Below are 27790 nucleotides of genomic sequence, written 5' to 3'. Positions count from 1 at the left end.
GGAACAAATTTCGGACTGTGTTAATACAGCTTTAGCCCTACACTGGGCTATGTACAAGTTTGTGAGAACTATTTACAATACGGGCAAAAAAATTGTTTTTTTGTTACAACAACATTCTTGCTTTTCTTGGTGTCACGCGGATTCCACTAGTCGAGCGGGCGGTCTGGTCTTCCTCGTCGATCGCCTCAGCCCCGGTGGTGGTGCAGGTGCTTGCTCGGGCGTTGTCGTCTCCGGGAGCATTTAGCTGTTTGTTCCTGTTTTACTCCTGGGCGGGCACGGGAGGAGGACCGATCCTCCCGGGAAGGGGGCGGTTGCGGGGTGCGCCGGTGGCAGGGAGGGGGTGATCGGTGTCGGGGGTGTGTGTGTGTTGCCGGCGGGCACCAGGTCCCGCAGGGAGACCGTGGCCTGACGGCCGTCGGGGTACGCCACATAGGCGTACTGCGGGTTCGCGTGGAGAAGGTGGACCCTCTCGACCAACGGGTCCGATTTGTGCACCCGCACATGTTTCCGGAGCAAGATGGGTCCTGGGGCCGCCAGCCAGGTCGGCAGCGACTTTCCGGAGGAGGACTTCCTGGGGAAGACAAGGAGGCGTTCATGAGGCGTTTGGTTAGTGGTGGTACACAGCAGCGACAGGATGGAGTGGAGAGCGTCCGGGAGGACCTCCTGCCACCGGGAAACTGGGAGATCCCTGGACCGTAGGGCCAGTAGGACGGTCTTCCAGACCGTGCTGTTCTCCCTCTCTACTTGCCCGTTCCCCCGGGGGTTGTAGCTGGTCGTCCTGCTCGAGGCTATGCCCTTGCTGAGCAGGAACTGGCGCAGCTCGTCGCTCATGAAGGAGGACCTCCTGTCGCTATGGATATACGCGGGGAAACCGAACAGTGTGAATATGGTGTCAAGGGCTTTAATGACTGTGGCCGCTGTCATGTCGGGGCAGGGGATGGCGAAGGGGAAACGGGAGTACTCGTCCACCACGTTCAGGAAGTATGCGTTGCGGTCGGTGGAGGGGAGGGGCCCTTTGAAATCCAAACTGAGGCGTTCAAAGGGGCGGGAAGCCTTGATCAGGTGCGCTCTATCCGGCCTGAAAAAGTGCGGTTTGCACTCTGCGCAGTTGTGGCAGTTCCTGGTGACTGTACGGACCTCCTCCCCAGAGTAGGGGAGGTTGCGGGACTTTATAAAATGGTAGAATCGGGTGACCCCGAGGTCTTCGTGGAGGGCTTGGAGGCGGTCCATTTGTTCATTGGCACATGTGCCGCGGGACAGGGCATCGGACGGCTCGTTCAGCTTTCCGGGATGATACAAGATCTCATAGTTGAAGGTGGAGAGCTCGATCCTCCACCTTAAGATCTTGTCATTCTTAATTTTGCCCCGCTGTGCATTATCGAACATGAAGGCTACCGACCGTTGGTCGGTGAGGAGAGTGAATCTCCTGCCGGCCAGGTAATGCCTCCAATGTCACACAGCTTCCACTATGGCTTGGGCTTCCTTTTCCACTGAGGAGTGGCGGATTTCTGAGGAGTGGAGGGTCCGGGAGAAAAAGGCAACGGGTCTGCCCGCTTGGTTAAGGGTGGCCGCCAGAGCTACATCGGATGCGTCGCTCTCGACCTGGAAGGGGAGGGACTCGTCGATGGCGCGCATCGTGGCCTTTGCGATATCCGCTTTGATGCGGCTGAAGGCCTGGCAAGCCTCTGTCGACAGGGTGAAGGTAGTGGACTGTATTAGCGGGCGGGCCTTCTCTGCGTACTGGGGGACCCACTGGGCGTAATATGAAAAGAAGCCCAGGCAACGTTTCAGGGCTTTGGAGCAGTGGGGGAGGGGAAATTCCATAAGGGGGCGCATGCGTTCGGGGTCGGGGCCTATTACTCCATTGCGCACTACGTATCCCAGGATGGCCAAACGGTTTGTGCTAAAAACGCATTATTCCTCGTTATATGTGAGGTTCAGGGCGTTTGCGGTCTGAAGGAACTTTTGGAGGTTGGCGTCTTGGTCCTGCTGATCGTGGCCGCAGATGGTTACGTTGTAGAGGTACGGGAAGGTGGCCTGCAACCCGTGCTGGTCAACCATTCGGTCCATCTCTTGCTGGAAGACCGAGACCCCTTTCGTGACGCCAAATGGGACCCTTAGGAAGTGGTATAGCCGCCCGTCTGCCTAGAAGGCTGTGTACTTGCGGTCACCTGGGCGGATGGGGAGCTGGTGGTAGGCAGACTTGAGGTCCACGGTGGAAAAGACCTTATACTGAGCAATCCGATTGACCATGTCGGATATGCGGGGGAGAGGGTACGCATCTAGCTGCGTGTACCTGTTGGTGGTCTGACTATAGTCTACGACCATCCTTTGCTTCTCCCCGGTCTTTACGACTACCACCTGGGCTCTCCAGGGACTATTGCTGGCCTGGATTATGCCTTCCTTCAGCAACCGCTGGACCTCAGACCGGATAAATGTCCGGTCCTGGGCGCTGTACCGTCTGCTCCTAGTGGCGACGGGTTTGCAATCCGGGGTGAGGTTTGCAAACAAGGACGGCGGTTCAACCTTGAGGGTTGCGAGGCCGCAGATAGTGAGTGGGGGTATTGGGCCGCCGAATTGGAATGTTAGGCTCTGAAGATTACACTGAAAGTCTAATCCCAGTAATGTGGGCGCGCAGAGTTGGGGCAGGACGGAGAGCCTGTAGTTCTTGAACTCCCTCCCTTGCACCGTTAGGTTTGCGATGCAGAACCCTTTGATCTCCACTGAGTGGGATCCTGCAGCTAGGGAAATCTTTTGCGTGCTTGGATGGATGGTCAGAAAACAGCGTCTTACCGTGTCTGGGTGAATAAAACTTTGAGTGCTCCCGGAGTCGATCAGGCATGGCGTCTCGTATCCGTTGACCAGCACCGTTGTTGTCATCGTCTGGAGCGTCCGGGGCCGCGATTGATCCAGTGTCACCGAAGCCAGTCGTGGTAGTAGTGTCGCGGCGTCTTCTTCGGACCCCGTGGAGCCGTCGATGCTGGGGTCCTTTGTTGTCAACCAAGATGGTGGCGTCCATGAATCGCACACGGCCGGGGTTGGACAAAATGGCCGCCCCCATGGGTCGCACGTGGTCGGGGGTGGACAAAATGGCCGCCCCATGAATCACACGTGGCTGGGGGGGTCACAAGATGGCGGCGCCCATCCTCCCCTCGTGGTGCTCGGGACCCAAAATGGCAGCGCCCGCGGGTCGCGCGCTGGGGGCGTTGGGGGGTGTTTGGGATGTGCTGTCCTCGTTCTTCTCCGGGGAGTGCAGCGACCCCCCGGGACCGGCACACTGCTGCGTAATGGCCCTTTTTGTTGCAGCTTTTGCAAGTAGCTGCGCGGGCCGGGCAGCGCTGCCGGGGGTGTTTCACCTGTCTGCAAAAATAGCAGTGGGCCCCCCCGGGATGGTCTGGTGCTTTAACCGCGCAAGCTTGCGGGGGGGGTGCCGGGGAGTTGGTTGCGACGGGGCCCACGGAGCCCAAGGGGCTGCCGCGCGGTCGGGGCCGTAGGGGAGAGTTCGTACCTGCCACGAATGCGTCACGAATTAGCAGGTCCGTGTGTTCGATCGCGTTCCCCGGCGGGCAGTTGCAGCCTTGTCCCAAAATCAGCAGCGCGCCGTAGAATTCCTTGAGCAATTCTCCAGGAATTTGCCGTCTCTGCGCGGGTTGGTGGCGCGCGTAGACCTGGTTTACGGGTCGAACGTAGATGCCCTTCAGCAATGCGAGCGCCGTCGGGAAATCCTCTGCGTCTTCTATTAGTGAGTAAATTTCCAAGGCTATGGGCCAAGGGCTGGGAAATGGTATTAACATAGTTAGTTGGTTGTTTTTGACGGGTCTTCTGTGCTGTATGACTCTGTGACTCTAATCCTTGCTTTTCTTTCTTGTAAACATAGCAGGGGAATTTGCTGCATTCACAGGAACTAATGCTCAGGAAAATCTTTCTGCTGCTTTTACACTAATACCAAGGAATAACAGGAGATCTTTGCTTTTCATTGGCAAATGAAAAGAATGAGTACTGAAGATGGGTGCATATATTTTCTACCTAGTACCGTGAGAGAAAGAGGAAACACACCTCTGTGTAAAATGGTCAACATGGGCCAAGGTTAAGTGAGGTGGCTTTCAAATCCATTCAACCAAGTAGAGCCTTTGAGTCTGGCAGCAGCTGAACCTCTAAATGCCTGCCTCCCAGCAACTTGAAAATTAACTTCTGGAATGCTTTCCTCTTCGATTTGCTCGCCTCCACCCATCACAAATCCCAGTTCCATTCAAAACACCCACAGGCAGTGTGCTCATTTAAACACACTCACCACTCTAACATTCTTGACAAACTCCCATCAACTAAATTGACATTTTAAATCTCCGGGTGCTTCGTTTTCCTCCCACAATCTAAAGATGTGCAGGTTAGATGGATTGGCCATGCTAAATTGCCCTTCGTGTCCAAAATGTTTAGTTGGGGTTATTGGGTTGCGGGGATAGGGTGGAGGCATGGGCTTAGGTAGGGTGCTCTTTCCAAGGGCCAGTGCAGACTCGATGGGCTGAATGGCCTCCTTCTACACTGTAAATTCTATGATTCTATGAATCTGTCAAAGATCTTAACAAAAGACTTTGCTCGTGCAAGCTGATCTGTCGGAGGGAAATGATTCTATCTTGTGATTATGTGTACACAAGCTGATCATTCTGTATTTGGTATATTTTGGTCATCTTGTGTGTAGATACATACAGCTCTTATTGTGTTCGATTGTTGACATTTCCTGTCCATGTAACAAATATTAATTCACCCTCAAACCCAGTGGGTAGGTGTCCTGTATGTGTAACCACGTTAAATTTGCCACAATATGGAACGAGTTGTTCAATCATATCTGGTAGATATTAATATTGACCCTGTTTATCATTGCTGAACAGTTAGTGTGAAGACCACAGCGAATAGTCGGCCTCATATCAGTACGTGGATTAAATTACTTAAAGGCAGTTGTTGCCACTTTAGGGATGGATGCAGCACAGAAAGTAGGGCATTCAAAAATTATATTCCGAACCCGAGAAAGAACTGTGTCATTATTGTGCCGTGACAGCGTGCGAGGAAGTTTGCGTCAAGTGAATGATTTTGCACCTTTGCGTTTTATTCAACTTGACAGAAGTGTAAAAAAAAATATTCATTCCAGTTCAGCTACAGAAAGCAATTGGCCTCTGACCTGTGGCACCTTCGATGATGGGTGTGGTCACTTTCAAATTAAGTTGATAATTTGACTATACCTTTGGAGCACGCCGCTTTCTGTGTTGTTTCCGACATTTGGGTAACTAATTCTGTTACTTTGCTTCTGACGGAGTGTAATTTTCTCATGGTAACAATGATCTCATTATATTTAGAATAACAAATGGGTCAGAGTTTTAGTGCCTGTGACTCGATTAGTGGTTGCAAAATAATACTAGAAGGCAGTGAGAGTTAGACTTGTATGCCTAGCGAGCACTCAGTGGAACCTGAGATACAATTGTGGCCCATATGGGAAAGGTAACTCTTTTTGACTGTTCTCAGCTTGTTCGTTTTGTCATTTCTAACCAATTTCCCGACTGAGGGCGAGGATGAACTTTGGTGCTCTGAAGTTGGCAGTGATTGCTGCATCACTAATAGACACAATACCAGTTGTGACAAGCTGGTCTTGTTAATTGTGTAGCTGATGATACCTGGAGTTGGAAAATCCTGGCATTATTAATTTAATATAGTTCCATTCCAGTCCGTTGATTTTGTTGAGTGTCATTTATGCATAAACTCCTGGAGATATGTTCTCCCTGAATGATCCATTTGAATCCGATGTTTCTTTAATGAATAATTTTTCTTCCACCGACTCAGACTGTGAACCAGTGACAGTATGAGTGCAATACCAAAGACTGGCAGTGTCATGGACTGATGTGCAACTTGGGAAATATATTTAGCACAGATATAAGGAAGAATGTCTCAGTCAAAAAGTGAGAAATTTCTCGAATAATCTGGCAAATGGAGGCTGAAACAGCTGCTTAATATGCAGCTCGATGTTATAATGGGAGAGTTGAGTTATTAGAGGAATGTGCTATTATGGGCCAAATATTTTCTTATACAAGAACAAAGCGCTTTAAATGTTGGAAAACTGAAATAAAAACAGAAGGTGCTTGAAATACTCAGCCAGTCTGAGCACATCTGTGCAAAGAGAAACAGAGTTAACGTTTTAGACCAGTGACCCTTTGTCCTGTCTTTTTCCTCCCTTTGATTTATCTGATGTTTCAATAATAATTATCTTTATTAGTGTCGCAAGTAGGCTTACACTAACACTGCAATGAAGTTACTGTGAAAATCCCCTAGTCGCCACACTCCGGCGCTTGTTCGGGTACACAGAGGGAGAATTCAGAACGACCAATTCACCTAACAAGCACATCTTTCGGGACTTGTGGGAGGAAACGGGAACACCCGGAGGAAACCCACGCAGACACGGGGAGAACATGCAGATTTCGCACAGACAGTGACCCAAGTCGTGAATCAAACCCGGTTCCCTGGCGCTGTGAAGTAACAGTGCTAACCACTGTTCATTGCCATACTGATGGGGTTGCTGCACCATCTGCAGTGCTGACTTTCTGATGCTATCTTAAAGCAAGGCCACCATCTGCCCCTCAAAGGATCAGTGAAGATCCAGTGGTATTACTCAAAGTGGAGCAATGGAATTTTGCCAGCTCCCTGCAATATTTATTCCTCAATCACCACCACCAGAAACGGGTTATCTAGTTATTACGTCAATTGTGGGAGCTAGTTGTGTGTAAATTGGACACTCTTGCATCACACAAGACAACATTACCCAGTTAGGTATGATTATGTTTTGGGATGTCCGGAGGTGGTGGTGAAGATCACTACTTTTAAGGTAACTTATTTCTTTCATTGGGCTGTAGAATTGGAGTGAAAAACAGACTGAGCATGAGCCATTTTTAATGGTGGGATCTTCCCTTTCAGTTGTTAACTCTTGCAAAAGTCCCTCATCAATTCCAATGTTTTATTTTTAATACTTTTTTCCAAAGGTATCGCTGTATAATCTGCTTCTCGAGCTCTCTTAACTTTTACTTTCTCTCCTTTAAGGAATAATGTAATGTCGACAGAGTCCCAGATAACCATAAATTGCTTTTGCCTTTTGAGGGGGAGAGTTGACTGGTGGTGATTTAACCTGAGGATCACCACATCTCAGGCAAGGGAGGGGCAAGGTTGAGAAGGCAGGGGCTTCATAAATAACCTCAGCCGGTATGGGAATTGAACCTGCGCTGTTGGCCTCGCTCTGCATCACGGTCCAGCTGTCCGGGTAGAACGTAGAACAGTACAGCACAGGCCCTTCGGCCCTCGATGTTGTGCTGAGCTTTGTCCGAAACCAAAATCAAGCTATCCCACTTCCTATCATTCTGGTGTGCTCCATGTGTCTATCCAATAACCGCTTGAAAGTTCCTAAAGTGTCCGACTCCACTATCACAGCAGGCAGTCCATTCCACACCCTAACCACTCTCTGAGTAAAGAACCTACAATGGACATCCCTCCTATATCTCTCACCCCGAACCTTATAGTTATGCCCCCTTGTAACAGCTACATCCACCCGAGAAAATAGTCTCTGAGCGTCCACTCTATCTATGCCCCTCATCATCTTATAAACCTCTATTAAGTCGCCTCTCATCCTCCTTCGCTCCAATGAGAAAAGCCCTAGCTCCCTCAACCTTTCCTCATAAGACCTACCCTCCAATCCAGGCAGCATCCTGGTAAATCTCCTTTGCACCCTTTCCAATGCTTCATGTCCTTCCTATAATGAGGTGACCAGAACTGCACACAATACTCCAAATGTGGTCTCACCAGGGTCCTGTACAGTTGGGTAGTTTTGTTGTTTTGACTGCATCAAAATGCCAGCAAATTCAAATTAAAACAAAATTGCATGCTCCGTTGTAGGGTCTACGTGGATATGACCAGTTAATGGCTAGGATAGGTCTTCACGGATTGCGCTGGAGTGGTGAGCAGGGATCTGGGGAACGGCAAGGGGGTGAGTGGAAAGAAAGATATGTTTTAACCAAAAGTGTTGCCGTTAAATAAAAAGGGGAAAATAGAACTAAATGGATCATTCTTCCAGGTGCCGTGGCCAAAAACGGTTTCCGAGTGCTGTAAAATTTCTCATTTTATATTCACCCCAACCAACAATCAACAAGGGGATCATTTACCCCAATGGTCACCTTCCTTGTTCCTACCAGAACAATTACGTTTTTAAAATGTTGTCATTTTCTGAAGTAAGTTGAAAGGGAATAAAGTCAATGGGCAAAGCTGGGTAAGAATGTTTGAGATACTGTGCTGTACAGTTCTATGTTCTATGTCCTGTAGCAGGCTGGAAACATCACAGGCCCACAAACATCAATGAGATTATCCATTTTTATGGCGATGGCTGAGCGATAAATATTGCGCAGGCAACTGGGATTACTGCCTGGCTCCTCTTGGAATGTGGCCATGGGACATTTTCTGTTCACCTCTGTTAAATGCACTTCCAATATACTGCACTTCTGACAGTTTGAAACCACCTCAGTTATGCAATGAAGTTGTACGGATGAAATGTTGTGTTTAGGCATTGGTGTGTCAAAGGCCTAACACAGCCTGGTTTTATACCTTGGTTATTGATGGTGGAATATTTAATGCCTTTTACCAGGCTGCGAGCTCCATATAAAGCTCCTGAAGATCTAAAGTGCTGCAAATACTAGGCAGGTCCAGCACCATCTGTGGAGAGAGAATCAAGAGTTACGTTTCAAGTTGAATATGACTCTTCTTTGGAACTGGAAGCTACTTTTTAGGTTCATTTTTCAGTTCCGGTTCAGATGTGTTTGCATGTCAATGATAATGTGAGCTATGATGATGTGAGCTATTGAGAAGTTTTGCCATTAGTTTTGCAATCCTGTTGTGTGTATGTATCGAGAAGTTGACCTCCAAAGAACATTGTTAAAAAGCTTTGGCAAATAGTCATCCAGAATTGAAACATTAGCTCCGTTCTCTCTTCACAGATGCTGTCAGACCTGCTGAGATTGTCTAGCATTTTCTGTTTTTGTTTCAGATTCCAGCATCCGCAGTAATTTGCTTTTACCCAAGAAACACATAGGTCACAATTTAACTCATTGGGAACCAAGTCCCATAGCAAGTGTGTTTATCCGCATGTTTCCTGGCACTCGCAGCGCCGAGAAACAATACGTAATCGAATGGCACTCGGGTTAGATAGGGGGCCTCAGCGGTGAACGTGCGGCCGAGGCCTTGTATAGCCCCATTTACAGCACTGAGGGGATCCACTCGCCGGAAGTGCAGCGAGAGGTCAAAATGGCGTCCTGATCTCTGGAACCCCCAACGCGATCTCCCCAAACACAACTCTGTATGCGGGGGATCCCCAGCCCCCCTCTCTCTGCATACCCCCCCCCCCCCCAAACACGCCCACGGGGCACCCCTGGCCTGATCACCGCTATTTGAAAAACGGCAGCTTGGCACCGCCAGCCTGGTACCCTAGCAGTGCACCTGCCAGGTGGCACTGCCAGTGCCAGACTGGCAGTGCCAGGGTGCCCACATGGCACCAGCAGTGCCAGGGTGCCACCCTGCATGAAGGGCATGCACCTGGAGGCCAATGATCCCCTTGGTGGCCCCCATGAGTGCTGTTCCGTCTTATCCCTGTTTGTAGAGACAAGTACTGCGGCGCTCACCCGAGGTCTCCGAGGCAAAGGGAATAGATCCTAAAGGGAATAGATCCCAAAGCCTCGGCTGCCTCGGGAAATTGCATATTACAGTGAGACTATGCAGATTTGCCAAAAATGACCCCGCCCATGATGGGCGGGAGTTACATCGCAATGTGTCGCAAGATCATGTTGAATCTCGCAAGGCGTTGCGAGCTGGGAAGATCCCAGGAGCGAGGTCTTCCGGCTTGTATCGGCCACGTTCCGCCATGGCGTGTTGCATTTTGGGCACGGCATTGCGTTCGATCGCGTCCATAATGTCTTTAAATATAGATATAGATCCAGCCTTTAATGTAGTGAGCCATCCCAAGGCATTACTTAAAAGCGTCATTCAACAAAATAAAAAAAATAAAAACATTTAGAGTACCCAATTACTTTATTCCAATTGAGGGGCAATTTAGCATGGCCAATCCACCTATCCTGCACATCTTTGGGTTGTGGGGGTGAAACCCACGCAGACACTGGGAGACTGTGCAAACTCCACACAGACAGTGACCCGCGGCCGGGATTCGAACCCGGGTCCTCAGCGCCATAATCCCAGTGCTAACTACTGCGCCACCATGCTGCCCTTCATCCAACAAAATTTGACACTAAAACACATAATGATGTGACCGGTTATCAAAACCTTTTCAATCAGTAAGTAGGTTGGCATATTAAAAGGTGGAAGGAGAAGTAAAAATGTTTGGAGTTGAGTGGGTGGGTATTTTCAGAGTTAAGGGCCTAGAAAGCTGATGGTGTTGGCATTATGGCAATGGGGGAAAGGAATGTGGGGATGCAGAAGTGGCCAGAATTGTAGGAAAGCCCAAAGTAAAGGAATGTGGGGATATTACAAAGAACATGGATATGTAAATGAAAATTTCAGAACTTTACACACTAAACCCTTGCTCTAGCACATTCTAGTTTCCTGCTTTGTGATACAAATGTCCCTTTGGCTCAGCTGGTGAAAGCATTGTCTTTCTTAGAGCTGGGTGTGTGTGTGTGTCCATTTGCCAATGTTCATTCTCAAATTGTTGAACATTAAATTTTCTTCACCCCTAAAATATTTTTATTTTCCCCATGCCAGGTGTTGATAAGACTGAGCTCTAACAATCTTGTTTGTCACATGCACATCTGTAATTGTATGTCCAATATGAGACTATTGGTTTTATATATTGCGATGACCCATTTAACCACTTCAGCTTAGTGTATGAATCAGGAGGTCAGAATCTGAAGCCCAATGGTGATAACCATAGCTAAAGCAAATTAAGTAGTCCAGGAAGGGAATTTGTAACACAGGGAGCTTGGTATGGTGGTGTATGAATTAAACTACAGTGTATGAGTTAAACACCGATCCATGTAGACCAGAAAAGCTGCTTTTCCCCTTTTTCTCTCTCAATTTTCTAATCTTTCCTTCCCGCCCCTCTGAAAAGTGTGAGCTTGGGCTAGGTCACAGCTCTACATCTGCTGACAGCCTTGCAGTGCCTTGCTCATGAGGCCTTTCCTCATGTGTTAAGCCTGTCTGGTGCTTTTATTATTTCCACAACTGGGAGGTGTGAGGCCAAATGTAGCACCTCAACTGTGGAGCTAGTTGACTGTTGCCTCATAACATGAGGGGAAAGGCTGAGTATTTCAGTTTAACTTGGGTAACTTGTATTTTACAGGGACTGCGGCTGTGTGATGCTGTGAACTGCGCCTTGGCCATTAATCTGGACCTTCTAAAGAAATCTGCAGACACCAGGCTCCCAAACATCGGTGAGTCAAGGGTTGAACGCACCTCTCGAATGTAGGTTCCATCATTACTCCACTGTGGAGTGCGGGGTGAGTGTCAGCTCCAGCCTTGCTGCTCTTTATTGCCAGTTTATGCTGTGTGAAGTGGGGAGGGACTGACAGGAAGTGGGAACCAGACGAGACAGGGTTACCGCTGACCACACCAGAACCTCCCGACAGTCAACCACAGTGACGCTGACTTGAGAGCAGGCCAAGTGCCTGCTTGCTTTCCCAGCAGGACGATGGTGTACAATCGGAGGGTGAAGTGCAAATTTCTGAGAAGGAAAATTGCACAAAGAGAAAATTCTTAAGGAGGGAGAGAGAGAGAGAATCAACCACGTCTCTCTGTTCAGCCAGCTGTGAAGTGCAGTCACCTTGGGAACATTTTTCAATCCAACTCAGCAAGTGATTTCCCCTAATCGTCTGGGTCACTTTCACAAACCAGGTGTGTTTGGAACCGTTTCGCTTGCAGGACAGTATGCTCCGAACAAAACAAACCTTCAAATTGGAACTGCCTTGTCACTCTTTTCCCCCATGCACCAGCAGCTCTCAGTGCCATCGAGAGCACTGTTCAGTTCTGTATTGTAATTGCTTTGCTGAGAAGTGATTGGGAAGCAAAGAACAAGACCAGGAATAATTTGAATGGAATAAATATTGCTTTTTCTCTGATCATTTGTCTCGTTGCTGGCTGCAGGTTTCTGCTATGCACATGAATGATTGTCACATTTGCTTGCTGCACCTCAAGTGTAATTCATGGCCTGCGATGTGCTTTAACTGGTGCTATATTAATATTTCTTTAATTAAGAGTATCAATGTTCAGCTTTGTTAGCAAGGCCTGCATTTCTCCCTACGTGAGACAGCACTCTCCTGTGACCTTATCCCTGCCAATCAGCATTGTTGTTACAGCAGAAGATCTGGAAAATTGTATAAAAGGTACAGTGGCCACTTTTCAGGTGCCAAATGGTCTCCGAGCCGTCCAGTATGGTGGGCAGGAAGTTCACAACAATTGCCAGGTGGAATTGTCTGCCATATTGGTGAAGGCTAAAAAAATTGGTGTGCAGTCCCCCCCATGCCTGAAGAGGTTCAATCTCAAGTAAGGGACGGAATACCTTCATGAGAGCTGCACTGTAAAGTTGGGTTGCCTTGAGCCAGCAGGTGCTACAAGTAGCTGCACATTGGAAAACCAGGCTCCACATGCGGCCTAATAGGGGGGCCATAATGGGCCGTAACCAACAAGGCAAGGCATTGTACAATGTTCCCTCAAACCCGCCTAGGCCACTGCTTTTGGATTTGGATTTTTGTTTATTGTCACGTGTACTGAGGTACAGTGAAAAGTATTTTTCTGCGAGCAGCTCAGCAGATCATTAAATACATGAAAAGAAAAGAAAATACATAATAGGCAACACAAGGTACATAATGTAACTTTATAACCACCGGCATCGGGTGAAGCATACAGGGGTGTAGTGTTAATCAGGTCAGTCCATAAGAGGGTCGTTTAGCAGCCTGGTAGCAGTGGGGAAGAAGCTGTTTTTGAGTCTGTGCGCGCATGTTCTCAGACTTCTGTATCTCCTGCCCGATGGAAGAAGTTGGAAGAGTGAGTAAGTCGGGTGGGAGGGCTGGGAGGCCCCCCCCCCCCCCCCCCACACACACACATTTGACGGTGGCGGCGAATAGGACTGCTGCCTCACAGCACCAGGGTCTCCGTTGAATTCCAGCCTTGTCTTTGTGGAGTTTGAACCTTCTCCCCATGTCTGCGTGGCTTTCCTCCGGGTGCTCGGGTTTCCTCCCAGTCCAAAGATATGCAGGTTAGGTGGATTGGCCATGCTAAATTGCCCTTAATGTCCAGGGATGTGCACGTTAGCGGGAAGGTGGGTTGGGTGGGGGAGTGGACCTAGGTAGGAACCACTTTCAGAGGGTCAGTGCAGACTCGATGGGCCAAATGGTCTCCTTCTGCACTGTAGGAATTCTGATTCTCAGTCACCTTTATACTAGAGGGTGCACCCATATGCACTTGCAGTTAACCTTGAGCAGTTGTGCTATGTCTTGCATTCTCTTTGTACGATTACATAAAACATAAACTGAGATAAACATTTTTGTAAATTTCTTTGCAGTACACAAAAGGGCAGTAAGAAGCAATGTGTAATTTAGTTTAAAAGTCATCCACAACCAAGTTTAATGAGTTTCATTCTGGGACCTCCTTGGAGGAGTAGGCCCAATGGCTTTAGTACAGGGGAGCAGGAATTAACTTGAAGCACTGAGGGGGTGAGATAGAACCAACATTTGTTTTATTATACTGACTAGATTGATGAATACAGAATGAGGTATGCTGTGTCTTCTGGAACTAGCTGTTTATATGGAAATATATTGTGCACCATTATATTTGGAATCTTCACAGTCCCTGGCTGATTGCTGTCCCACAATCGGTATATCAGTTTGGGCTCCAGTCTCTATTTTTAAATAGATCAACTCCGACCCTCTAATCAATGACAGTTTTTACTTCTTCCCTAAAGCTCCTTTCCCTTCCTGTTTTCCCTGCTGCTGCGACTGTGATTGAACCTCAGTTACCAACCTACTGGCCATAAGACGTCTGAGCAGAGGTAGGTCATTCGGCCCATCGAGTCTGCTCTGCTATTCAATGAGATCATGACTGATCTGATGTGATAATCCTCAACTCCACTTTCCCGCTTTTCTGTCTATCTCCACCTTAATGACCCAGCCTCTACAGCTCACTGCGGTAAATAATTGCACAGATTCATTACCATCAGAGAAAAATTCCTCCATCTCGATCTTAAATAGGCGACCCCTTACTCTGAGATTATACCCTCTAGTCCTCGACTCTCTCACAAGAGAGACCAACACCTCAGCATCTATCCTGTCCAGCCTCCTGAGAATCCTATATATCTCAATAAGGTCACTTCTAATTCTCCTAAGCTCCAGTGAGTAGAGGCCCAAACTACTCAACCTCTCCTCATAAGAAAATCCCTCCCTACCCGGGATCAACCTAGTGAACCTTCTCTGGACTGCCTCCAATGCCAATATATCTTAACTTAGATAAGGGAACCAAAACTGTTGACTGTATTTCAGGTGTAGTCTAACTAGTGCCTTGTATAGACCTCCATCTCCCTCTGTGCTAGTTTTCTGAAATATTTCTCCATTTAAATAGTATTTAGCTCCTTTATTCTTCCTACCAAAATACATAACTTCACATTTTCCTACATTATATTCCACCTGCTAAGTTTTTCCCCACTCGCTTAACCTGTCTATATCCCTCTGCAGACTCCTTGTGTCATCCTCACCACTTGCCTTCCCACCTATTTTTGTGTCATCCTCAAAATTGGCAGTAGTGCTTTCACCTTCCCTCATCTACGTAATTAATAAATTGTGAATAATTGTGGTCCTAGCATGGATCCCTGTGGCACTCTCTAGTTATCCCAACTCTGTCTTCTATCAATTAGTGCTTTGTTATTTCATACCTCCACCCACATGGATTCTACATCTTCCAATCCAAGGTTATTTCTTGCTATCGTACTTATTCCATTTCATACTAACAAAACTACCCCACCAACCTTTCCTCCCTGCCCATCCTTATGAAAAGTCTCATATCCCTGAATATTTAGTTCCCAGTTTTGATCATCTTGTAACCACGTCTCTATAGTGGCTATAAGACCATGCCCATTAACCTTAATTTGTGCCATTAATCTATTTATTTTGTGTCGAATACTATGTGCATTTAAGTAAGAGCCACACGTACATTGAAGTAACAGCCATTCATTTTGTCATTTTACCATTTTTCCCTCCCTTTGCCCCTATTTGTTGCTTTTTTTAATGTTTGTTCACTCTGTCCCTTCCTGTCACACTTTGTGTTTCATTACCTAAATAGCTGTCTTACAATGCTGTCATATCCTGTTGCTTTGTAAGTCCATGCATCCCCCCTCAAGAATGACCCCGCCCCCACTCCCGATTTAGTTTAAAGCCATCCCTGCTCCCTAATTATTCAATTTGCAAGAACACTGGTCCTAGCACAGTTTAGATGTAGGCCGTCCCATCAGTACAGCCCCCACTTTCTCCAGTACTAATGCTAAGAACCAAAACTTCTCCTACACCAGTCTTTGAGCCACATATTTATCTCTTTAATTTAAGATTCTCTATACCAATTTGCATGCAGCTTCGCTAATAATCCAGACATTATAATCTTGGAGGTTCTGTTGTTTAATTTGGTGCCTAGCTCCTCAAACTCTCTATGCAGAACCTATTTCCTTTTTGTACTATGCCATTGTTATCTGTATGGACCACGACAATGGGATCCTTCCCTCCCACTGCAAGTTCCTTTCCAGCCTGGAGCAGATGTCCTGAACCCTGGCACTGGGCAGGCAACACTGCCATCTGGACTCTGACTCTTTGCTGCAGGGAACAGTGCCAATCCCCTCCCCTCACTATACTGTCCCCTTTTGTGCTCCCCCCACTTGAATAGTTTCCTGTACCAAGGTGCCATGGCCAGTCAGCTCATGTAAATAAACTGAGAGAATGTCCACCCTGTTGGACAATTTCAGAGACTGACACTCCTGACCTCTGGGTCCCTTTAGCTATTTCAGCTGAAGTCACACTCCTCCTGTTCCTGACCCCTTTCCAAGCCAGAAGACCCTTTTCTAAAGGGTGTGACTTCCTCCTGAAACAAAGCGTCTGGGCAACTCTCTCCCTTCTTGATGTGTTGCAGTGTCTGCAGCTCAGCCTCCAGCTCAATGACTCTGAACCAAAGTTCCTCATGCCACATACGCCTACTGCAGACACGTTTACCCTGGATCACTATCACCCAGGAGATCTGACATGCTGCAGCCTTGACATGTCACCTGGCCTGCCATCCTTAACGTGTTTTAGATAATTACTTTATTAAATTATTTAATTATTCATGATTTTTTAATATATTTTCAACTTGAAAAAGAACAGTGCTTGTGCACCTTTTACTGATCGTGCGCTTGAAACAGGCCCTTTCATATATAGAGTGGAGATAGAATGATAGAATCGTGGAAAAGTTACAGCACAGAAGGAGGCCATATGGCCCATCTTGTCCATGCCAGCCGCCCTTTCTAGTACCACCTTCCTGCGGTCCATAGTCCTGTAGCTTGGAGCACTTGAGGTGCAGATCCGGGTACGTTTTAAAAGAGTTTAGGGTCTCTGCCTCCACCACCAACTGGGGCAGTGAATTCCAGACTCCCACTACCCTCTGCATAAGAAGGTCCTTCCTCATGCCCCTCTACACCTTCTGCCACTTACCTTGAATCTATGTCCCCTGGTTCTAGAATTCTGCAACAGGGGAAACAATTTTATCCTGTCATTCTCTAGTTTAGCTTCCTGCTAATCAACATCCATTGCGGTCCTATTCGGGGAATGGGCTTTCAGCTGACCCACTGAATCCAAATTCCCCCTCAGATCAATCGGGTGGGTTCCTGTTCCTGATTATTGTCCCTAAACCCCTTTTGGAAATAGTGCTTGAGCTGCTGATTGGTACAATTAAGTTTTCTCTTCAGCCCTCCTTGCCCACCATGTCACCAGGGTCACACCTGAAGTATGATTATTTGGTGAGCTGTCGGAGGCCAGCTGTGAATCGTTACCCAGTGAGACAGAGGGTATGTTTGTGAGAGAGTCGGGCGGCATAGTGGCGCAGTGGTTAGCACTGCTGTCTACGCCGCTGAGGACCCGGGTTCGATCCCGGCCCCGGGTCACTGCCAGTGTGGAGTTTGCACATTCTCCCCGTGTCTGCATGGATCTCACTCCACAACCCAAAGATGTGCAGGGTAGGTAGATTGGCCATGCAAAATTATCCCTTAATTGGAAAGAAATAATTGGGTACTCTAAATTTATTTTAAAAAAATGTTTGTCAGAGAGTGAGTGAAATAAACTGGTTCTAAAAGAAAACTCTGGTCACACAAGTCAGATTTGCCCTGTAACTTTATTCTTTTTCTCAATGAGAAATGGAAGGACTTTTTATTTCATGGGATGTGGGCATCGCTGGCTGGGCCATCCCTGACTGCATTTAAGAGTCAACCACTTTGCTGTGGGTCTGGGGTCACATGTAGGCCAGACCAAGTGAGGATGACACATTTCTTTCCCGAAAGGACATTAGTGAACCAGATGTGTTTTTATAACAATCAGCAATGGTTTCATTAGACTTTTAATTCCAGATTTATATTGAATTCCAAATTCCACCATCTGCCCTGGTGGGATTTGAACCCGGGTCCGCAGAACATTACCCTGGGTCTCTGAATTACTAGTCCAGTGATAATACAGTATGCCACTGTCTCCCCCTGCAGCTGTTAAGATGGGAAAGAAGAAACAATCAAGGAAAAATCATATTAATTAGAATGTAGTAATTAGATAACGTGGTATCATAAGCCCTGATGATTATAGGAGGAAGGGAGGTAAAAATAAGCTCTACAATTTTGGGGTCATGGGAACGAAACTGTAAGAGATAGTGTGATGAATTTTGGTTGCAACATAGGAAGGATATGGACAGGAGGAGTATATAGGTTGATATATTTAGCACAAAGGGCAATAGAGTAAAGTTTAGAGGAGCACTGGCCAAGTTGTATCAATACACTAGTGAAAGATGAGTATTTGAGACCAGACAAAATTGTCAAATTTTGTGCTTGCCTTTTTCCGTACTGAAGCTACTCCCGTGCAAACTCTGTCATCCATGAGGTTGCCGAGAGCATGGACTTGGACCCATCTGATTGGTGGCCGATTGATGCACTTACCACGCTGACATTTCCACCATCATCCTCCAACCTTCCGCACAGTGTTTTACAGCTGTCGTGCACTCACGCAGTTCAGCATTGAATGGTGAACAGATTGACGTGACGTGCCTACTCTGTAACTTTGAAACTCCTAATCCTGGCTGAACACCCAGGCTCTCTGGATGAAGCAATGTATTTATCGTAGGTGTGAATTAATTCCAGAGTTGGTGAAATACAAAACAAAAGCACAGTAATTGCTGCCAGGAACAGGTTTTGTGTATCCAGAGCCAAGAACAAGGAACAGGACCAATTTATGCAATAACATGGTGGAGTAGTTTCTTTTTAGGATGAACCATCTATACATCTGTTGGCTGTTTCTTGATTCAAAAATGACGTCTTCTCAGGGTTGATTGCTCTTCATTCGACTGAGCTGATCAATTCTCAACTTGTATATTTTGGGCACATACAATCGAGCATACAGAAGAATAAGGAGCAGGAAAGTGGGCCTTTTGGCCGTTCGAGCCATTGAATAACATCATGGCTGATCTGATGGTAACCTCAAATCTGCATTCCACTTACACCCAAGAATTTTCCCACCTCTGCCTTAAATTGTCCAAAAGCTCTGCTTCTGCCGCCTTCTCGGGAAGAAAGTGCCAAAGACTCACGGCCCTCTGAGAGAAAAACATTATTCTCATGGGACAGGATATCCGATGAGGTAGTGGGATCTAGAGTGCAGTATTGCTTCCTTTCCTTCTCTGCAGCTGCTCTGCCTCATCATTAAGATGTTTGGACTCGAAGCTCAATGCAGCTTGATGGACAAGTCGTCATTCTGAACGATTGGCAGCCAGCTCCTCCCAGTCATCAATGTCAATGCCATCATGCTGGAAGGAGAGGTTCAGTGTCTTTGAAGTGTTTTCTTTGTCCTTGCTTGGAACATTTGAGATGGAGAGGAGAGGAGAAGACAGTTTTGAGGCATCTTGTTGACTTGATCCACTCACACTGGTATCTTTGCTGCTATGTTGTTGCAAGTCCCACCGTCAAAGACAACCTGCTGCAAGGCAATGGGTTTGAGAATGGTGCTATTGATGTGTGATAGGGAGCATCTCAGCTTGATCTTCAAGGTGAAGGTATGGGAATATATTAAAACGCCTTTAACTTGGGGCTCTTTTTCAGCTAGACAGGAAAGTAAAATATAATCACTTACAGAAGTAGGATCACAAACATTCCAGTACACCCCTGTGTGTTCAGTCCAAGAGGGAAGCTGTTAGTTTGTGTGATCTCATGGATGCGATTTCCCCTTGACTTTTATAGATTGCTGATGGGAATTCCACGAAATAACATATGCACTGGAACTATTAAGGGTCTTCCAGCCCATAAGTGGCCGGAGTTTGCATAAATAAAGTTATGTGATTTAAATTAGCACACTCCATGTGAATCTCTGATATTTGTCCCACTGGGCTCTAGTGTAGATTGAACAGAGGCTCCTTTCTTGCCAGAAAGATGATCCAGACTAATGAGAATCAAACAGGAAGCGAAAGTCCAGCTGGTTGCAGCTGTTGGGTCATGAAGTCACAAAATTGGATTAGCGAAGAAGCACTTAGGACCATGTGGGAATGAGGCAAAAATCTGGTTGATTTTAAGTGAATTGGTTTGGTGTGCTGATTATATTCAGCAAAATACGTAATTGTAGGTGCACCCACAAAAGTGCTATAACTTCTGATTTAACAGAATGTGTGCAAACACAGGATTTATTTTCCTCCATTCAGGAACTTTGGAAGTTGAGTATCTTTCTTTGCAAACAAGTAAATATTTGTATTTGCGTTTTCATGACTGCAAAATGGTGTATGACATAACCTGACTGTGGTGAAGGTACATTCCCAACTTGCCATAACAACTGTCAACTTGGTTAAAACATCCATTCACCTTATGATTTGGTTTTGAATGTATTTTCTGCTCTTCAAGGCAGGGGCAAATACCCCGTCCATATGGAACACTTCCAGGTGAAAGTTAGTGCAGGTGACTGCAGAATAAGTCTCCCCTTGCCTAGCTAAGCAGGCATGCCTCAGGCTCAACTTCCGAGGCACAGACCCTGTTGCAGCCATATGACATTTCCAAATCCCACACCAGTCGTGTTTGGGCTCTATGATTGTGATTGAGATTCCCCACTTGTGGATTGATGAAGAAAAAGCCTTAAAAACGATTGGGAGTGTCATCTTTCATTACCTTTGCATGTCCTCGCTTAGTTGTAAATGAGGAAACTAGCAGGCCAGGCTGGAACTTTAAACCAAGAGAAAACATTTTTTAAATGATGTGTTATGCTTCTTGTTAAATTATAAGAACATTGAGATTCGATATTTGAGATGGAGATGCAGAGGAGCGAGTGGTAACCGAGAAACCCAGAAATGGAGGTAACCCTAGTCCTGCTGCATTTATCAGCAGGATTTCATTTAATTTGATTGTGTCTCTCTTTCCCAATCATTCAAGCTGGCTGGTTTGCCAGTTGGGAAGGCCAACAAACAAGGCCTCACCAGAAAGCAGGGAGGAAGTACATCAGACAAAGATTTTAAGACATTCAATCTGGCCATTCTCACCCTCCTTCAGTTGCTGAGTTCTTGGAAACATGGGGCACAGGTAAACTCAGATGTGAATGCAATTGTGTTTCAGATTTTAAAATTTTTATACCCCTGTCCCACCCATTCTGGGGAAATTAAAATTTTCCCCTCGATATTTCCAAATACCCAAATAAAGAACTTTCATTTATATCTTGTCTTTCTTTTCCTCAGTGTGTACCCTAATCTCTTGTACCACAAATAGGTTACTGTCGAATAGCAGTCACTGCAATAATTGCACTGAAAGATCCTACACAAATATTTAACTGAATGACGTGGATGTAGTGGATAAATGGTGGTGAAATGGTGTCACTGGACGAGTATTCTTGAGGTCCAGGCTAATGCTATGGGGCATGGGCTCAAATCCCACCATGGCTGCTGTTGAAATGTGAATTCAGTTAATAAATCTGGAATTGGAAGCTAGTCTCAGTAATAGTGACCATGCAACTATCATCAGTTGTCATTAAAAAAAATATATCCGTTAGGTAAGGAAATCTGCCGACCTTACTTGGTCTGGACTACATGTGACTCCAGCCCCCACACAGCATTCTGGTTGACTCTCAGCTGCCCTCTGAAATGGCCCAGCAAGCCACTCAGTTCAAGGGCAATTAATGGCGGGCAAGAAATACCGGCCTTGCCAGCAACACTTATCCCAAGAAAGAATAAAGAAAACAAATGTAGGTTAGTAGCTGACTTAATGACGGGAGGCAGTAGCCGCTGTTGGTGGTTGGGCAAGTGGGGAGAAGAAACTTGCATTTATGTAAGTAGTGTGGCAGCCAGTTCAGTCTGCATACAATGACGTCTCACAAAGAGCACATCAGATGGATGGCTAATCGTTTTCTGTGTGACTGCTTCAGGACAAATTGTTGACCAGGCCGCTGGAGGATCCCTTGCTCCTCTTCAGCTTCTGATTTGGGTATGCATATCAACAGGGAGACTTGGGTTAAAGTCTCATTCTAAGATATTCTGACTGCTGCCCTCCTTCAGTATAGTAAGAAGTCTTACAACACCAGTATTGCAGTGAAGTGTGACAGTCTTGATTATGTGTTCAGATAGTAAAATGTAACTTGAACCCATGACGATGCAGAAGCAAACGTGTTTCCAACTGAGCCAAGCTGAGACTAAAAGAAGTGGAATCAACTTTTATTGATCACCAGACATGCTCAGAATTCTTTCCTGTTACTTTGCTTTGGTGTCAATACTGCTGTATGGTGTGGGTGGGAATTTCTGGTCATTGAACTTTCACCAAATCAGACATTTCCACCGACCCCTTCCACAAAGGTATCAATGAAATTTGTTCTCGTTTAATTTACTTTTGGGTGAAGCTACTTTCAGTTGACAGCACTTCCAGTTGCTACCTCTATCACCAATGTTCATTCCTGGCAGTGGGTAGAAGCTTGGAGAAGCCGTATTGAACGGAGTGGGACCACTGCAACTGAGCTCTGTAGAAGCTTAAACAGTTGCTGCTTTTTATCTTAAACTGCAATGTAGGTGCAAAGACATCGAGCAGAAAATGCTGACTGTTCAGATAACACATGGACAAGTGACATCAATAAAAGAAGAAAGAGGGCAGCACGGTGGCGCAGTGGTTAGCACAGCTGCCTCACGGCGCTGAGGACCCGGGCTCAATCCCAGCTCTGGGCCACTGTCTGTGGAGTTTGCACATTTTTCCCGTGTTTGCGTGGGTTTCGCCCCACAACCCAAAGATGTGCAGGGTAGGTGGATTGGCCACGCTAAATTGCCCCTTAATTGGAAAAAATAAATTGCCTACTCTAAATGTATATTAAAAAAATGTAAACAAATAAATAAAAGAAGGAAGAATAAAACTTGTGCTTACGCCGTACCTTTCATAACTGTAGGTCTCCAGAAAGCACTGAATTGCCAAACCACTGAATTGCCTTTGATGTGTGGTTAAATTATAGAGGGGGGCCGGTTTAGCTCACTTGGCTAGACAGTTAGTTAGTGATGAAGAGCAAGGCCAGCAGCATTGGTTCAATTCCCGTACCGGCTGAGGTTATTCATGAAGGCCCGCCTTCTCAACCTTGCCCCTTGCCCGAGGTGTGGTGATCCTCGGGTTACATCACCACCAGTCAGCTCTCCCCCTCAATGGGGAAAGCAGCCTACGGTCATCTGCCGACTTTACCTTACCTTTTGTATTATAGGGAAACACGGCAGCCAAATATTAAATGAAAATTCAGGATGCAGTCATTTTAGATAGGTGTAAGTAGCTGCTTCCACAGAGAAGGGGACATACTAACCTAACTCTGGCATTATGAGGAAACCATCACAAACAACACCTGCGGAGCAAGCCTATGGTTGCTATGGGATTGATGGCTTTGCCCAAATATTGGATGTGGGGAAAGGCAACAACTCTGAGTTGACATTTAATTTTATGGGATCGTGCTGTGTACCAATTAGCTGCTGGTACCAATCCACCTAATTGTAGTTTGAATGTCACTCTCAATGAGTCCTCTTTCTGCTCCTACACTCCTACCACTGGTATCCTCCAAGGATCAATCCTTGGCCCACCTATAACCCGACAGGTCAGCTCAGTTGAAAGGACCTTCCCAAACAAATAGTCAGTCCATTGTTGATCATCGTCGTTCCTACCAAACTACAGATTGGTGGGCAAAGTGTGAATTTGTGTGAATGGTTTTGGAGTCCAGAGAGATAGCTGTGTTTGTGCCTTCACCACCCTGTCCACCTGCGACTCCACCTTCAAGGAGCTATGAACCTGTACCCCTAGATAGATCTCTTTGTTCTGTGACTCTCCCCAACTCCCTATCATTAACCGAGTAGGTCCTGCCCTGATTTGATCTACCAAAATGCATCACCTCACATTTATCTAAATTAAACTCCATCTGCCATTCATCGGTCCACTGGCCCAATTGGTCAAGATCCTGTTGCAATCTTATATAACCTTCTTCACTATCCACTATGCCACCAATCTTGGTGTCATTTGCAAACTTACTCACCATGCCGCCTACATTCTCATCCAAATCATTAATATATATAACAAATAACAGTGGACCCAGCACCGATCCCTGAAGCACACTGCTGGTCACAAGCCTCCAATTTGAAAATCCACCCTCCACAACCATCCTTTTGCTTCGGTCAGTTTTGTATCTAATTGGCCACCTCACCCTGGATTCCGTGAGATTTAACTCACGGAGTGGCCACTATTATTGAGACTAGCTTCCAATTCCACCAGCTGCCACGGTTGGATTTGAACCCGTGGCCCCAGGGCATAAGCTTGGGCATCTAGATCATTAGTCCAGGATGCCACCATCTCTCCCTAAACTTGCTGCTTAGCTGGGGGCGAATTGCTAACTCTTTGCTAGCTTGATGGGCCGAATGATCTCCTCCTGTACTTTGTAGTCTGCCCATGCTTGTTGCTGGAACTTGCACGTGGAAGAGCAGTACTTCAGATGCTAGTGGAGCTGCATCCAACTGAGAGCCAGTGACTTCAAGGGAGAAGAAATACCCCTGGAAGGGAGGAGTGGAGCTCTTGAAACGGGTTCGCCAGACTCCTAGTGGGTTACCATTACCGAAGGGGTAAAATCTAGAAGCCACAGAGAGTTTTATTCCTGATATATAGAACTCCTGTCATGTTCAATATTTGATGTAAATTAGCAGGAAATTATGGTAGTAATATGTGACTGATGTGATGACACATTGAGGACTTTATGAATCTGAGTGGAGCTGGTTAATTCAGACTGCTGGAAAGTGTTGACAGATGCAGTCCTGAACAGTCATTACATTCTTTGTAATGACATTTGGGCAGCCTTACAGGAGAACTGTATGTTCCAGGTGCTGATTTTCTAGATTTTCCGAATCCAGGAGTCGTAAATCATTCTCCAGGACCAGTGTTTGTCAAAGTGTACGTTCCTGGATTCTGAGGTTGGTGATCCAGACACTAATTTCAAGCACTGATCCCTTTGGGCTCACTCTCTCTGTCTGGAGTGTCTTTTTCGGCATTCTTTTGGCATTTCATTCTATGTTTGAGAGTCTGTTTATTTTCTCCTCTCTGACCTCCCCATCCACAAAGCTCCAGTACCAAGTTGCTTGGACACCCTCCAGTAGCTCATTCAGTTAGCTGGACTTGAGATGAGCACCAGAGAGATCATTTGATCATGCCCACAGTCTAGCCCTTGCACCCACACATGAACTCCGTTCAGCTGTGCTGATACCATTGTAGTCAGGCATGGGAACCCAGAGGGGCCAAGCCATTCAGTTGTCCTGAATTTACCCTGGTTGGAATCTGCTAACTTGGCACATATTTGTTCCATATAGCTCAGTTTTCCTAAGGTACTTACTGAGATGTTAGACAGAGCTTATGATTCATTTTTGCTTCCTTGTTGGGCGGCCTGGTGGCACAGTGGTTAGCAAAAACAACATTGCTATTCAAGAAAGGTCCCGGGTTTGATTCCCACTTGGGTCACTGTCTATGGGGAGTCTGCACGTTCTCCCCAGGGCTGTGTAGGTTTGCTCCTGTTTCCTCCCACATGTCCCGAAAGACACGCTTGTTAGGTGAATTGGACGTTATAAATTCTCCCTCTGTGTACCCAAACAGGCGCCGGAGCATGGTGACTAGGGGATTTGCACAGTAACTTCATTACCGTGTAATGTAAGCCTACTTGTGACAATAATAAAGATTATTATTATTGATGTCAACAATTTAAACAGTTCCTGAGTGCAGGCTGGATATCAGCCTCTCCACTTTCTGGCCTGTTGACGTTTTTTTAACTCTTGATTGAGTCTTGCTTAACTGATTGTTTAATCACTAATTGTGGCTGCTTTACTTGATCAGCATATTCATTGTCTTACCTTTTCTCTATCTGTTGGATGTGGAACAAGAGTCACATGGAGGTCAGACTAGGGAAGAGCAGCGGTTTTCCTCCCTGAAGAGCTTTAGTCAACCGGTGTGATGTTTACAACAACGCAACAACTTTCACAAATGCCAAACACTGCAGATGCTGGAAATCTGAAATAGAACAGAAAATGTTTGAAATACTCAGCAGGTCTGGAGGCATCTGTGGAGAGAGAAACAAAGTTAACGTTGCTTTATAAAAAAGGTCTGCAGCCTGTAAAGGTCTTGAATTTGGAGTAGATGAATGAATGGCAATGAAGTGGGCCATCTGTTGGAGGATGACCTGGCGTAGATCCTGCTGTTCAGTGTTCCTGCTAAGCTGAACACAATGTCTCTAATTAACTACTCTGCAGGGAACCCTCTTAATATTAACAAAAGTCCATAAGCCCAAACTTTTATGATGCTTTGATTGCACCTCTGGCTCCCACAAAAGCCTAGCTGTCTTGCAAACCAGGATTTTGAAAAACATGACTGCGGCAGTTGTACACACTAACCCAGGCTTTTAACCCTTACTGCACCAAATACATATAATACAATGTATCTGAAATTACTATTTGCTTTTCTATTACTTCCAAAGTGAACCATCTCACACTCCTGGCTTCTTCTCTCTCTCCCCCCCCCCCCCCCCTAGCAATGAACCTTACAGCACTCCACTCGTCACAGGTTGTCAACTTGAAAATGCTGCATTTATCCTTACTCTTTGTTTCCCGTCTGTTATCCAATCCTGAATTTGTGCTGATATTTCACCTCCAATTCCATGAGCCTTTATCCTGCATGAAGAATAAAGGGATTAAGGGTTATGGTGTTCGGGCCGGAAAGTGGAGCTGAGTCCACAAAAGATCAGCCATGATCTCATGGAATGGCGGAGCAGGCTCGAGGGGCCAGATGGCCTACTCCTGCTCCTAGTTCTTATGTTAACCTTTTGTGTGACACCTTATCGAATGCTTTTTGGAAATCCAAGTTAACTACAGCTGCTATTTTCCCCTTTACCTACCCTACTAGTTACATCTGCAGAAAGCTCTAATAAATTTGTCAAACACAATTTTCCAATATGACTATGTCGACATTGATCGTATTATGATTTTTGAAGTACATTATTGTAACTTCCTTCGTAATAGATTCTAACGTTCCTGACACCCAATGTCAGGTTAATTGGTCTGTGGTTTCCTGTTTGCTCTTGCCCTCCTTTCTTGAATAGCAATGTTATATTTTCTAACTTCCAGTCTCCTGGGGCTGTTCTAGAATCTAGGGAATGTTGAAAAATCATAGTCAGTTCATCCACTATCTCTGCAACTATCTCTTTTGGAACACGAGGATGTAAGCAAGCAGGTCCTGCAGATTTGTCTACTAAGCCCCTTGTGTTTCTCCATATACTTTTTCTCTGCTGATATTAATTACTTTAAGTTTCTCACTCTTATTAGGTTCCGTTCTATTCCTGGCATTTAATTTGTGTCTTCTGCTGGGAAGAATCCATTCATTTCCATGTCAGTCCCGTTGGGCATGGTAGCATTCATGCACAGTCAGAAAGTTGTGTCTTTAAGTCCAACTCCGGAGAACTGAGCATGAAATCTCTGTTGACACTCCGTGCTGTCCTGAGAGAGTGCAGCGTTGTCAGAGCCTTTTGCACGAGACATGGTTGGAAGAGCCATGGTATCATAATGTGTGTCCCTGGAAAACAGTTTTTTAAGTGTGTGAAGCTCAGGCTCCAGTATTTCCATCCAGCTATCCAAATGTTAACAACACTGTCTCCTGCCAATATGATATGGCCGCGTAAAATGACCGCTGATGCCCATCTGCGCATGTGAAGAAATCGAGCATTCATTTCCATTGATTTTAAATAGGATGTACATGGCAGTTTACGTACATCAGCACTACCATTCCCTGAATTGCAGCAAGATGGTCCTGGTACTGATCAACAGCCCTTTCCTTCTGCCACGTCTTGGAAAAATAGAGCGAATTTAGGATATTGCAAAACCAAATATGATTTTGCAAAGTACTGACAGCCACTTTACTTTGCATGCTACTTAGTTATTGAAAGTAAATAAGCTGTGTTCATGTCGCACATTGCCCCCTGTAAGAATGGCAACTGCGCATGTGCCCTGCTGTACA

The 27790-nt window shown here is 46.1% G+C and overlaps 1 protein-coding gene across 10 annotated transcripts in view; it reads left to right on the top strand.

The window, feature by feature from the left end:
* Positions 1-27790, top strand: part of pknox2 (pbx/knotted 1 homeobox 2) — a 786965-nt gene that overhangs the window by 413317 nt on the left and 345858 nt on the right. For 7 of the 10 annotated variants that reach the window (XM_072486729.1, XM_072486738.1, XM_072486735.1 and 4 more), the window contains exon 3: positions 11366-11456. The exons of 1 other annotated variant lie outside the window; for it this stretch is intronic. The gene's annotated coding sequence lies outside the window, so the exon portion shown is untranslated. Of the gene's footprint in view, positions 1-11365; positions 11523-27790 lie in introns of all 10 variants that reach the window. 2 more of the 10 variants (XM_072486736.1, XM_072486730.1) reach the window with 1 other exon arrangement.

This window comes from Scyliorhinus torazame, chromosome 21 (assembly GCF_047496885.1).
Source record: "Scyliorhinus torazame isolate Kashiwa2021f chromosome 21, sScyTor2.1, whole genome shotgun sequence".
NCBI lineage: Eukaryota > Metazoa > Chordata > Chondrichthyes > Carcharhiniformes > Scyliorhinidae > Scyliorhinus > Scyliorhinus torazame.
The sequence above is the reverse complement of the archived record's forward strand: the minus strand, read 5'-3'. Positions and strand labels throughout refer to the sequence as shown.